The sequence below is a fragment of the Eublepharis macularius genome, chromosome 3 (genome assembly GCF_028583425.1).
Source record: "Eublepharis macularius isolate TG4126 chromosome 3, MPM_Emac_v1.0, whole genome shotgun sequence".
NCBI lineage: Eukaryota > Metazoa > Chordata > Lepidosauria > Squamata > Eublepharidae > Eublepharis > Eublepharis macularius.
The window spans coordinates 160,551,925-160,566,565 of record NC_072792.1 but is presented as its reverse complement, the minus strand read 5'-3'; positions in this window follow the sequence as shown (position 1 = coordinate 160,566,565).

Below are 14,641 nucleotides of genomic sequence, written 5' to 3'. Positions count from 1 at the left end.
CTGAGAAGGAACTGTTACCCAGTGGCAGAACATTTGTTTTGCATGCCGAAGGTCCCAGGTTCAGTCCCCATCATCTCAAGTTAAAAAGACCAGGTAAGTAAGTGATGTGAAGGATCTCTAGCTGAGACCCTAAAGAGCTGCTGCCAGCTGAAGTAGACAATACTGACCTTGATATGTTACTCAAATAGGCAGTCTCTTAATTAGTTGGGAGGAATTAGCTTAAAGGAGACACGGCGAGAGCAGGTAACTGGGATTCTCCTCCAATGTTTATGGGGATTTTCCCCTAAAGAGAATTCTAGAAATAAACCAGCCAGATGTTCAACCAGAAAGGTTTTTTATTAAAAGAGAAAGGGCAAACATACAATCACACACAGCACATATACGAGGCTAACCCTGAGGAAATTGGGGAGGAAAAGAGAGAAAGCAATTCTAGGGAAGGCTACAATTACCAGTCTCGAAGATGGAGGTCCGTAGAGGCAGCTGTGAAACGTCCAGTGTTTCACAGAGAGAAGGCCCAAGTGGATTTGGGGATGTATGTATGGATCCAAACACAGGCACTCTCTCTAGTGACTAGGGGTTCCAAATATAGAGCAAAATGCTCCCTGGGACATGCTGATATTCTTGCCCCCCCAAACAATAACTTGATGGGTTTTCTAGAGGTGGATAATGAGTGAGAGATGCTTGATGGTTTCACCAGAGGTGGACTATATGTGTAAATGGCACTTGATGACCCTGTGAGTACCAGATGGGAAAAGCTACCAGGTTTGGTGAATAGCATTAGGTGGCGCTTAATCAGACTAAATGGGTGAGGGGAAGTGAGGCAGGGATAAACTTAGGAGTTTCTTGGGAGACCTCATTGTCTTAGTTGTCTCTCCTGAGGTGGAAATAGGTTTGCCAGGTCCCCCTGTCCTCCCAGCAGGAGGTGGAGGACCCGACACCTACCTTCCTACCTTCATTTACCAGGAAGTGATATCATCACATGTGCTGTGGCTGCCCTGGGAGCGCTGCTGCGCTCCGTGGAGCGGGAGGATGGCAAATTGGGCAGCTGCAGAGTGTGGGAGAGCTCTCCCACTCCACAGCAGCTCGATCTGGCCCAATTTGGGCCTAGATTGGGCCCATGAGAGCATGCCACACCACCCGGGAGTTTGCCCTTGGGAGGCCTGTGTCTCCCCTGCCAGCCAGGTAAGCAGGGGCGGGGGGGTGGAGGGTGGAAGCGGGGGATCCCCCACCCCCAGCGGGGAACTGGCAAACTTAGGTAGAAGGGACCATTAGTAAGTTAGCCACTCTGACTCCCCTTGTGAAACATTTTCTAGGCTCTTACCCAGCTGGCATCCATTTTGTTTCACTTTAGACCAGGCAGTGCTTTGTGCTTCTGACATATGAGGGAGGGCGTTTATGATTTCACATCTATATACTGCTCCTCAGCGGGTGGAGGGGTCTGACTACTAACCAATAGACCGATCATATAATTCAGTATAAGGGAGCTTCATGTATTCAAGGGCAGGAAGATTGGAGACTGTTCTGCTAGCACAATTTTTTGAGTGTGAAACAAAAAATCCACTTCCAAACGACAGCTAAAGTGCATTGAAAGTGCATTATCCAATGTGTGCAGAATCAGCCACTGTTAAGTTCTAGGTTCCATAGGAAGATCCTATAGGAAGCCGTGCATCATCAGCGTCAGGCATTACCAGTCCAATCCCAAGAACACTTTCCTGGGAGTAAATCCAATTGAACAGACCCAACTACGATTCTAAATAGACCCGTTTAGGATTGCTCATGATCTCCTTGGAGTAAGGATGTAGTAAATAACTAGCCAGCTAACTTCCGTCATCATGCTTGGCAGCTCAACAGAAACAGGAAGTTGTCCTGGCAAGTGAGTTGTGTTTGGTGTGAGGACTCACAAGATATGCAGGTCTAAGCTGGTAAGCCAGTAAAGTGTCTTCCTAGTCCCAAATACAGAAAGAGCTCATCCAAACATGCAACATAGCTGGGTGAGAGAGCAGTCAACAGCAATATGACAGGTGGCGGATGCCATTTCTGAATGTCCCTGCACACTAAGAGCCAAGCTACAAGTGACACCTTACACAGGTTGGACACTTGTCAGCTTACCTCAAGTTTTGATGGGAAATGTAGGCGTCCTGGTTTTACAGCTTGGCTCTCCATTACAGCTGCAAGACCAGAATGCCTACATTTCCCATCAAAACTTGAGGGAAGCTGACAAGTGTCCAACCTGTGTCAGGCGTCACTTGTAGCTTGGCTCTTTAAAAGCTCCTTGAAAATATAAAACTGCACAGCTCAATAAATGCTGATCTAGAGCTTCTGCACATGAAGTGTCAGTGTTTTATTGGCAGGAACTTCTTTTCACCATGGGAAATGTTCACAAATGGTACCCTCTACCAGTAATCTGAAATTCTATCATCTTTTCTTTATTTATTTAGAACATCTATATCCCACCTTGCCACCTAATCAGGGCTGCTAGGATGTCTAACAATTAAAAACAGAACATTATAAAAATAGATCAGCAAACCAATTAAAACCAAAACTGAAATACAGGCGTAAAAACACAGAAAAAAATAAAGTCTGGACAGGAACAAGGGGTCACCAAGGAAACATTCAGTTGTAAGCCTAATTTAAACTGGTAAGGAAGAAGAATTTATCCTTGTGACTTTCTGAAGGAGTCTGGTGTCTAACCAGGAGCAATTGACTCAACGTACAGCACAATACCTTCCCAGGTTACTCATCTCTAAACTTTCTCACAGGGTTTTGTGAGGATAAAATAGAGGAGAGGATAATAATGAATGCTGTTTTGGATCCCCAGTGAGGAGGAAAATGGGGCATAAATGAAGTAAATAATAAAAGAACAATAATTTCTGATGTGCTATGCACTCGTTGTTTGAAGGCACAAGTTAAGCAAGACATTGGATATGTGCCATGTTACACGTGTAACCTCTTCTGTCCTGTCAGCATCCCATTTAAATAGCATGAATATGCTCTGATCTAGATGCTAACTGCAATGCAAACGAGATGGAAGAATTGCTTAATACACCATCTAGCTTACATTTGGACTGCCTTGAACCAATTACAATGACAGATCTTAACTGGATCCTGATGTCTATGAAAGTCACTACTTGTGCGCTTGATCCTTGCCCATCCTGGCTGTTAACATCAAGTAAGGACCACATCAGTGAACCACTGAAGTCTATTGTAAATCAATCACTCACTCAGGGCAGCTTTCCCTGGCAGCTCAAACAGGTTGTTATCCGTCCGCTACTTTAAAAACCATCCCTAGACAAAAACGTGGCCTATTATCACCCAGTCTCTAATCTGCCCCTTTTGGGAAAAGTGATTGAAAGAGCAGTAGGTGACCAACTCCAGACCTTCTTGGACAACTCTAGAGCTCTGGACCCTTTCCAGTCAGGATTCAAACCAGGGCATGGGACAGAAACAGTAGCGTTAGTGGATGATCTCCGTCTGAATATAGACAAAGGCCATGCCTCCTTATTGCTCCTCCTGGATCTATCTGCAGCCTTTGACACAGTAGACCATGCCATCCTGTTGAGGCATTTAGATACAGAAGTGGGCATCAGAGGATGTGCCCTGGAGTGGTTTAAATCGTTTCTTATGGAACGGACTCAAAATGTGGCCATTGGAGATCAGCTATCTCCAGAATGGGAACTATCTTTTGGGGTTCCGCAGGGCGCAATCTTATCTCCCATGTTATTCAATCTCTACGTAAAGCCTTTAGGAGAACTCATTCGCAACTATGGAGTTGGATGTCACCAATATGCAGATGACACCCAACGCTATAATCTCGCTATCTAGGTTCCCACAGGATGCAGTAGAAATCTTAGATCGCTGCCTGACAGCCGTGGTGAAATGGTTGAAAAACAACAAATTGAAATTGAACCCAGACAAGATGGAAGTGATGCTTGTAGAGAAGGCAGAGATCTTGAAGGATATTGTACTCCCCACTTTTGATGGAGTTTGTTTGACCCTTGCTGACTTGGTTAAGAGCCTAGGAGTTATACTGGATCCAGCGCTACTACTAGAAAAACAAGTTAAGGCAGCGGCAAAAAATGCTTTTTACAACCTCACTCTTGCCTGGAAAATGGCTTATCTCGACACGGCTGATCTGGCCACCTGGATCCATGCTATGGTAATATCAAGGCTTGACTATTGTAATGCATTATACATAGATCTCCCAGCTAAGCTAATTAGGAGGCTCCAATTAGTGCAAAATGCTGCAGCTCGACTGTTATCAGTCGCGAGTAGAAGCATGAGCTTCACTCCCATCCTACAGTTCTAAGATTTCTACTGCATCCTGCATCCTACAGTCACTCCATTGGCTACCTATCAGTTACCGTGCTCAGTTCAAGGTATTGGTTATTACATACAAAGCTCTTCATGCCCTTGGTTTGGCATACCTGCGGAACTGCCTCCCTCCGTATGTTCTTCTATGGCAGCTTCGCTCATCTGAATAGGGTCTCCTGCAGGTGCCAGGCTGCACATGGGTAAAATCAACAGCAGCCCATACACGGGCTTTCTCCATGGTGGCCCCTATCCTGTGGAACAACCTACCTGAGGTCAGGACAGCCCCCACTTTCCTGGCTTTCTGCAAATGATGCAAAACTGAATTATTCAAAAAGGCTTTTTACTCAAATGGGAGGGCTGTATTATAGGGATGGGGTCTCAGATGCTTTGCTAATGAGTTAGGGACCATAGACTTCACCATTATATTGCCTTACATATTATCTGTTGCTTTAAATATGTACTCTTATGTACTACCTGTGCTTTATGTTGTCTAATGTCAATCCTAGAAGTGATTATGTTCTGTTGCAGTATTTTCTTCTACTCTGTATTGGATTCTTGCTAACGCTATGTCTTTTTAAACTTGTATCTATTTATCCTATGGCATTGTTTATGGAAATGTCCTTGATACTGTAAGGAAATGTACTTGATATGGATTGTACTAATTTCATACTGTGTAATCTGCCTTGAGTCTCAGTGAGAAAGGCGGACTATAAATGACAAATAAATAAATAAATCAGACCCCAATTCTGCATTGGGAAGCCAATCCTATCTGCAAGATTTCCTTAAGTGAAAACAGTACAAAATGGTACCCATCAAATAGTTCTGGAAATTCAAAAGTCTTTGAACCTGAGATGACACAACAAGGGAGTGTATGTATTTCAGGACCCTACTGAATTTTGAGCACCCACACCCACACACTATCCTTTAGCAAGTGCAATGTGTGATTCTTGTTAACACACTGTCATTTGCTGAACATGCAGAAAACCTAATTGATGTTTATGTCTATGGCACAGCTCCCATTGATTTAAGCAGGGTCAGGGTTACATCTGTTGGCTTCAGTCCACCGAAGCATTTAAGGATCTGTATATAAGCTTCAGTGTGTGACTAATCCTTCTGGTTACCCATTCCTTGGGGTGGGGGTGGGGGTGGGTGGGAGCAGACAGGTTGTTTAGTCCCTAAGCTGCTGTGTCAGCACAATAACTCAGGTGAGCAAGGCTTGTACTGCTAAACTCGGTGGAGGTCAGAGCTATTCCCTATGAAGCACTGAAGATAAAACCAGAACACCTTGTGCTAGCAGAGATACTGGCAGTCTGAAGGATGGACAAGGCAGATCTCATACACTGGGCAACTGGATCCGTCTTCCAGGGGCCAGGAACATGCTGATCCACCCCAAATTCTTAGCAGATAGGTACACTGAAGTCACGATAGCTAAGGAGCAGAACCTCCATTTTGAGAAGTAGTATAGCTCCTTATTTATTTCTATCCCACTTTTTCTCCCCAATAGAGATCCAAAGCAACTTTCAACTCTGTTTTCCCCTCCCTTCACAACAATAGCCCTGTGAGGTAAGTTAAGCTGAGTGTCACCCAGCGAGCTTCCATGACGGAGTGTGGGTTCAAATCCCAGGTCTCTGAGATCCTAACCTGACTTTCTGTCTACTACACCACGTATCCACTATCCCATATGCTAAATGTTTAGGACAAGTAATAGATGAGGGTGCTTCCCAAAGGCATCAAGCAATTTTGCCTCTTCCTCTGCTGCTCACTACCATGACTTCTTTGAGAGCTGCTATAGCATAGTGGTTAAGTGGCTGGACTGCGAGTCAACATTCTGCTGGTTCAATTCCCACCGCCATGAGCTCAGCATGTGGCCTTGAGTAAGCCATTCCTCTCAGCTCCAGCTCCCCAGCTGTATTGTGGGGATAATAATATAACACTATGTTCACCACTCTGAGTGGGCACTAATCTGTCCAGAAAGTCAGTATATAAGCACACTGCTTTTATTGTTGTTGTTGTTAGTCAGCCACCAGTTCATATTCGGTTAATGTATATACTAAAATCAAGATTTTTTTTTGCCCCAACATGCATCTCCCTTTACACCTACTTACCTTGAGTCTCATTTGCCATGCTGTAGCCCCCTTATCCAAATTGCCGAAATCATCTCGGAGTGCTTTACAACACTCTGTGGATTTCACTAACCTGAATAAATTTAGTGTCTTCTGCAAACTTAGTTTTACTCCTCAGCCTAAATCATTTATGAACAAGTAAAACAGCACCAATACTAATACAGACACAGGGTGGTGATGGTGGGGGACGGACCACTTATTTCCCTAATTTATGACAACTTTCTGTTGATTCCTACTTTCTGTTGATTAACTTTACTCTTTTATTTTTATTTATTTATACCCTGCCTTTCTTCTCAATGTGGACCCAAAGTGGCTCACATCATTCTCCTCTTCTCCACTTTATCCTCTCAACAACCCTGAGGTAGGTTAGGCTAAGAGGGTATGACAGGCCCAAGTTCACCCAGCCAGCCTCCCTGGCAGAGAGGGGACTCCAACGTGGGCCTCCCAGATCCTAGTCCAACACTCTAACCACTATGCAATGCTGGCTTTCTTTAAAAGGACTTGCACATTCCCTTGGACATCTAAGAGACATTTGATCAACAAATGATTGTTAAATATTCCACTACATAGCTTCCATTTTTGCTTCTTTTCCCAGAGTGCCGCTAGCTCAGTTTGATACCATCCAGCCACACCCTGTACTCAACTAAGGTCCCAACACAGGATGCCGATAAAGAGGCCTTAACAGCATGGCCAGAAATATGCATCTTTCTCTCCCTGTACTTTTTCTGTCTTCCAAATCCAGCCTCGTAAAAGCGTTCTGGAGAACTTGACAGCCTGCACTATGTGTTGTGTTGTTTCAGTTGGTTTTAAAAAAAGGTATTACTTGGGGTTTGTTTTTGGATGTTGATTAAGCAGTTTCTAATCCATGAGAGGACGCATTCTCTTACCCCATGAATGCTAAGTTTACTCATCAGCCTTGGGTCTTGTTAACACTTTCAAAGAACTCAAAAAGGCTGGTGAGGCAGGGCTTCCCTTTGCAGAAGTTGTTCGTATCCATAAGGCACACTTTAGAGTTATTTCTTTAATAACGGTTTCCGCTAATTTACCCGAAACAGACATTAGTCCGGCTTGCAATTTCCTGGATTTTAAAAATGGTGTTACATTTGCTATTTTCCAAGCCTCTGGTAAGGAGAGGAATCCTATGCAATTCTTGTAGCATTATAGATAACATTCATCTCCAACTCGGCCAGCAGCAACGATGAAGACGGACAAAGGCAGAGGGGCTTCTTGGCTCCAACCTGGCCAGCAGCAGCATTGGAGAAGGCAGCAGGTAAACCGGTGCCCATTCTCACCACAAACCAGGTTCAAGCTGAGCAGTTCCCATAGGCCTGCTAACACCATTGGGCCCAGTCCAGCCAGCTCCTGGCTTCCAGTAGTCCTTCAAGGCAACAGCCCAGCCCATGAAGAACTTTTCCCGTATGTTGAAGGGCCAATCTGTTCCCAGGTAGGAACAATAGGGCCAAGCTACACACGACGAATGACACTTGAACGGCAAGTGGATTGAGTGGAGGGCAAGTGAACAGGGAGAAATACACTTGCTGTTCAAGTGTCATTCGTCATGTGTAGCTTGGCCCTAGACTGCATATTCTTTTCAGATCAATAATTTCCCATTTGAGTTCCTTAAGAATGCTCAGGTATAGGTCATTGAGACGAGTGACTTGTTGGTTTTTAGTCTGCCTGTTTCACCTTCTGTCACCTCTATCTGAATTGGTTCTCCAGGCACCCCGCCTTGAAAATAGGGTGTTTCCAAATTGGGTAACCACACTATGTCTTTATTTAATATATTTATACCTTACTTTTCTCCCTAGTGGGGGCCCAAAGTGGTTTATAACACCATTTACCCCTCCTCCACTTTACCTTCATAACAACTGCCCTGTGAGTAGGTTAGGCTGAGAGACGGCAGCTGGCCGAAGGTCACTCAGCGAGCTTCCATGGCACAGTGAAGACCTGAACCCGAGTCTCTCCGCTATCCTGGTCTAGCACTCTAACCACTACACCACACTAGTGAGGGACAATACAAAGAATTTGTCCTGCCTTTCTGCAGTCTCCCTTAGCTTTTTAATGCTTGTTAGTGGCTTTTTAAAGATTATTTCTGATAACTTAATTTTGCGACTGGTTAAAATCTGTTCACCCTTGTAAGTTTTTATTGTAGCAATGTTGTCATATTTCAATACTGTTCAGATGGTGCCTCATAAAGAGCAGAGTATAAACGTTTAAAGGACAAGTACTCTGCATACACTTCAATGGATTCCTTCTTACTTCAGCATATCCTACAGGAGAGTCCAGCCACTGACAACATGAACACACGGAGATGCGTTATACCATGTCAGAACCTTGGTCTGTTGAGTATTTTCTACCCTGACTAGCTGCAGTTCTCCAGAGTCTCGAGTAGCGGTCTTTCACATCCTTTAATACCTGATCCTTTAATTGTAGGTGCCAGGTATTGAACCTGGAACCTTTCGCATGCAAAGCAGGTGTTCTATGACTGCGGGTCTCTCTACACAAGACATTTTACATGGGGACACTCAAGTGGCTTGCTTTCTGTGTAGTCTTATATTCAAGTGTACTCTCGTCTCCCTAGCAGTGCACGTGTATCCACAATGGGAGAACAAGTATAAGATTTTTCACTTGATCCTACTCGTTTAAGATGTCTTGAGTAGAGTTGAAGTTCCGCTTACATGTCTGTAAATAAAATCTCATGAGCCCCTTGGCTCACATACTTGCTACTAGGGGCAGCAGGATTTGAGTCCATGCCTGAAGAAGGGAGTTCTGCCTCTCAAAAGCTCACACCCTAAAAGTCTTGTTGGTTACTATGATGCCATTGGGCTCAAGTCCCGTTTGTTTTACTGCAGGAAAACATGGCTACCCGCCTACAACTGCTACTAAGAAAAACCTGAGGTTCACACATGCATGCTTATCTCTTATGCCTCCAAGGTCCACTGCCGGTTCGATTGTGAGAATGGGGTTGTCGCTGATATAACGCCTCAGGCTACATCCGCGTGTAGCTGGATGGGGTTAGGCTTACCAGTCTCCAGCAGTGATTGGCTCTCTCGGAATTTCAACGGATCTCCAAGCCCAGAAACCGGTTCTCCTGGAGAAAATGGCAGCTTTGGAGGGTAGGTAGGCTCAATGGCATTAGCCTACTGAGGTTCCTCCCCAGGCCACACTCCCTAACTCTCCAGGAATTTCCCAACCGGGAACTGGCAACCCTAGACTGTGTTCCTCGTCATTCTCAGCGGGCTCATCTTGTCCACACAGTTGTGAATAATTCCCCCTAGTGCAATATCTAGTAACGGGTGGATGCAGCCTCGCGTTCATTTGCCAACCATCCGGAATACAACGACCAACCAAGTCAGTTGGGAAAGCGATGCAGCCTTTGCACGTGTGACCCAGGCCCAAGTGCAAGCGCAAGCCCGGCCCTCTCCCCTGCAGGCCGCCGAGTCTCCGTCCCTCTCTCGGCCTCGCAGTGCCGGGCTCTCCCCAGCAGGGGGCAACGCGAGCGCAGCGCGCGCCTCACTCCAGCCTCCCCCGGGCGCAGCGGCGGGTCTTCCCTTGCGCGCGCTTGAGTGCCGCCGCCGCGGCGTCCTCCTCCTTCGCCTTCCTCGATCCTTGCGGTGACCCAGATTCCGACCGCGCCGCCGGGCTTCCGCCGCCCTTGCTTGACAAAGGCTCGCTGCCGGGCGCGATGGGACTGTGATAGGCAGCAGCCGAGGTGAGTGAGTGGGTGGGTAAGCAAGCACACGGGGGGGGGGGGGGGGAGGAAGGTGCCCTTTTGCAACCCCCCTTCCTTATTATGGTCGGGGGGGGGGCTTGGAGCCTGCAAACGGCAACCTCCAGGCTCGAGCGTTGCCCCCAGCCCCCTTGCATTTGTGCCTGCTGTGTTGGATATGCTGCATCATGAGCCATTTAGCCTCTGCCCCCGGCAGCTCCCTGCCTTTACTCTCCATGCCCTGCCGCCTCCTGCTGCTGCTGCTCCCGGGAGGCAGCGAAGCCCGGCGCGGGTCGCCTAGCGACTGGCAATCAATTAGTGATGGGCAGCGGCGCGAGCTGCCAGGGGCCGCACTTGCCCTGTGCCCAGAGCCGCTCTCTGCCTCCCCGGGCCGGCCGGGCGAGGGGCGTTCGCGGTTATCGATTGTGGCTTGTGGCGGCCGCCCGGGCTAGAGAGAGCGAGTTTCCCCTTTTCATTGCTCGTTTGCTGGATCCAGGTGGGTTGTCACTGGGGCCGCCGTGGCTGGGATGAATCCTCATGGCTCTCTGATGGAGGTGGGGGAATAAAGGAGCCGTCAGAGAAAGGTAGGCGGTTGTCGAAAATGCATTTTCCTTTCTTGTATAATTTGCTCTTTAAAAAAAAAAGTTAGATGGGATCCCTTGTTGAATCAACCAAGAGGCTTCTGGCTCCTTACATACTAACTGGAGCAATCTTAAGCAGGTCCACTCAGAAGTAAATGTCATGTTATTCAATGAGATTTACTCCAAGGAAAGTGCCCTTGAGGATTGCAGCCAACACTGTGTAGATTAGTCTAGGTTCTGGTTTTGAATGTTTATACAATAATTTGTTTGCCTCTTATATATATACATTTGTTTCATCTATCTTATCTGCCTGTATGTGTGCCTATGTATGTATGTATGTATAGATAGATAGAAACACACACATTTGTAAGATTAGCTTTAAAATCAGCCCCAAAACATCGGTTAGTCTGCAAATTTGAAAATGGCATCTTAATAAAGCTCTGGAACAGCACAAGAGTGGCAGAATGGTTTGAGAGTCCCACAGAGCTCCTAGCTGGTTTGTGCAACAGCACACAATTGCAGCTGCCCCTCTGAAATTCACTTTTGATGTAAAGACGTGCCTTTGTCCCTCTTCCCCCGCCCCCCCCAAAGTGGTAATGAACATGATGGTTCCTAGCAATACCATAATATTTTAACTTGCTTTTATTATGACCTGCTTTGAGAGACATGGTTGAAAAGGGGTCTTGAAAAACCACAAATAAATACATGGAAATGCTGTGTAGGATTCTTGCTTACCCTCTTTTCCTAAGTGGTGTAAACAGCTGGCTTGGAGGAAGCTGGCTCAGGCACACAGATGTTTGCTTCTGGACAGAAAGGCTCTGAAGTGTCCTTAGATCTCTTCTGGGAGTGAACAAGATGGGTTGAATCATCTACAGCCCAGACCCCAGTTCTGTGAGACTGAAATACTTGGGAGTCAGTAGCTGTGCTCGACTGATCCTGTTTATCTTTACTTGGATGCGTAGTGGGGCTTACTTCACTGTAACAGGTTTTCAATCAGGCAGCCTGTTTTTTTTATACATGTTCACAGAAGAGTAAACTCTGCTTTGTTCTACATGATTTGTTCCTAAGTGTGCAAAGTTTTGCCGAATTAGACCCATTGAAGTCCTTGTGATCAAGGCTACAGTCTTACATAGACAGACCTGAGAGCGGATGTGCACAGGGCTTCATGGGAAAGGGTATAAATCTGTCTCTTAATATGGAACATGGATCAGCCTGTGATATTTTGGAGTAGATGAGCCGCTATTGTTTTTCTTACGAAGGATGGCCATGAAGAAATATTGCTTGCAGCACTATGAGTAGAATAATAATATCTTGGAAAAGCCCAGTATGCTCAGGGATAGATTTTTTAAACCAGTTCTGGGCTAGTATCCAGGTGCCTTGCTCTGCAATGTGTGTGTTTGTGTCATGCTGAGGGCCCAAGTGGAAGAGCCAGTATGGTGGAGATCAGGTCATGAAAACGATTGTAAGAGGAAAGCCATACTTGGTGCCCTAAGCTGGAACTGAAGCAATTATATATGGCTGAGATCATCTTCTAGGAAGAAGGAAAAAGAGGCAGAAAACCTCCGTGTGGGTCCCAGGCACTCTCCAAGCTGTTAAGAATTAAATTGAATTGGGAGTTGGATGGTTAACCCAGTTTCAACCATTGGCAGTGTGACGATACTAGCCCACTCTGTTCTTTTAAAAATATTGCAGGGTGGGATGAGGGGTAATAATTAACACATCTGTAGACAAGTAATCCCTGTAGGTCAGCCAGCTCCGATTCTGGTAACAAAAGAATTTGAATCAGAATGAGACTGTCAAAGAAAAACGCTTTAAAGCATTTATCTGCATGGTTAAATATAAACCAGGTTGCATCTTGCTGTCTTGTCCAGTGCATATTTATCAAAAATCCTAACAGAGCAATCCTAAGAAGAGTTATTCCAATCGAAACTCATTGATATCAATGGGCCTAGACTGGAGTAACTCTGCTTAGGATTGCACTGTCAGTGTCCTTTGTATGTGAGACAACAGGCGAGGATGGGGAAGAACTGCTGTTGTGTTACAGTTGTCCATTCCTCCCCTTCCAGATCTTTGCATACATAGTAGATGGTTCTTAATTTTGGTTAGTCGAGAAGAACAGCTAAGTGGAAAAAATGTCAGGGTGGCTGTGCTATATCATTTAACTGTAGCCTCTTTCCATCACAGGAAAAACCCGCTTCTTGTAATAAATATGTGAGCAGCATTGGCTGCCTGCCTCTCGTTCTTCTGCGCAGTGATAAATAACTTGTATCAGGGGAGCAATGATACAGAAAGATGCTGTCTTCTGGCTTGATAACCTCTTTATATTTTGAGTAATTTTCTGAAAGCATGATCGGCTTTTAAGCTTCCAATAACACAATCTTCTGATAGAAACGTTTAAAAACTAAAATGAGAAGCTGGTGGTGTTTAGAATTCCATTTGCTCATGATTTTTTACTCAAGATTATATATATTTTAGCATGGCCATGTGTTAAGAGCATAACCTATGTACAATCAAAAGGATCTCTGTGAAATATTTGCCCTGCGGTTTCATTTTATTTTATTACTCAAATTCTGCAACCTATATTTTTTCCCATTGGGGGAAAATATGAGTTTATTGGTTGTCCGTCTGAAGGTGATCTATGCAACTACATCTGTTATCAGAAAAACGTCCTGAAGGTTGTTGGGTATACATGGGGGATAGATTACTATCCTGTGCTCATTACAGTTTCCAAATTCTCCATTGAATGGTAATGAATGTTCAATATTTAGCTAGGCAGAATGCTGTCAGGTTCCACTGGATAAAGATCACATAAAACCGCAGCACACACAATTAAAATATCTTTTGCTGAGCAGAAAAGTCTATGGAATGTCAAGCTGTCTTTTCTCCATTGCCTTTTCCTAAGGAGCTTGGTCTTGGGGCCCCTAACAAAACAGACAGCCATGCTGCATTCTGGTTACAAAATGCCCAAGTGGAGCTCCTTCTCCACTTTTTTAAAAAAAAACCCTCTTCTTGGTGACAGGAACAACAGTAACACTGCTAATACGCACACAGTTCCAGATGGTAGTTGGTGTCATAAGCAGGTAATCTGGAATCAGTTTCTTAGCTATTTATTTCATTTGCAGTCTGCCTTTCTCACTGAGACTCAAGGCGGATTTACACAGTGCGAGATCAGTACAGTCAATATTAAGGACGTTTCCATAAACCATGCCATAGGGTAAATAAAACCAAGTTTACAAAGACATAGCATTAGCAGGAATCCAATACAGAGTTGAAGAAATGTTGAAATAAAGCATAAGCAATTTTAGGACTGACATTAGACAACATAGAACTACCCAGTAGGATCATACTTGAAGCACAGGTAGCTCATAGGAGCGCAAAGCAGCAGATGGGATGTAAGGCAACATGGTGGTGAAGTCTATGATCCCTAACTCATTAGTGAAGCATCGGAGACCCCCTCCCTACAATGCTGCTCTCCTATGTAAAAAACCCTTTTGAATAATTCAGTTTTGCACCATTCGCAGAAAGCTGCAGAGCTGTGAATTGGGAGCAACTGTTGCAGGTAGTTTTGTTTCATGAGTCTTAAGATCCCACATCCAGGTTAAAGTTGCCAAATACTAGAAGAGCCTGAGGCTTGTATTCAGCAAGAGACAGAAGCCCAGGAGTGTGGGTCTTTATGAAAATGGTTAAAATGATGGAACAAGGAGATGATTTTCTGGGGAGAAGTGACATGAGGAAAGCGTGTTCTTAATCACCCCCACCTCTCCTTTTCTTCCATCCAGGATTTTGGAATGCACTTACCTCAAATAACCATGGCTGGCTGATGTAAGGAGTGCTTATTTCATGTCTTAGTGGTAGAATATCTGCTTTGCATGCAGAAGGTCCCAGGTTCAATCCCCAGCCTCTCCAGTTAAAGGGAT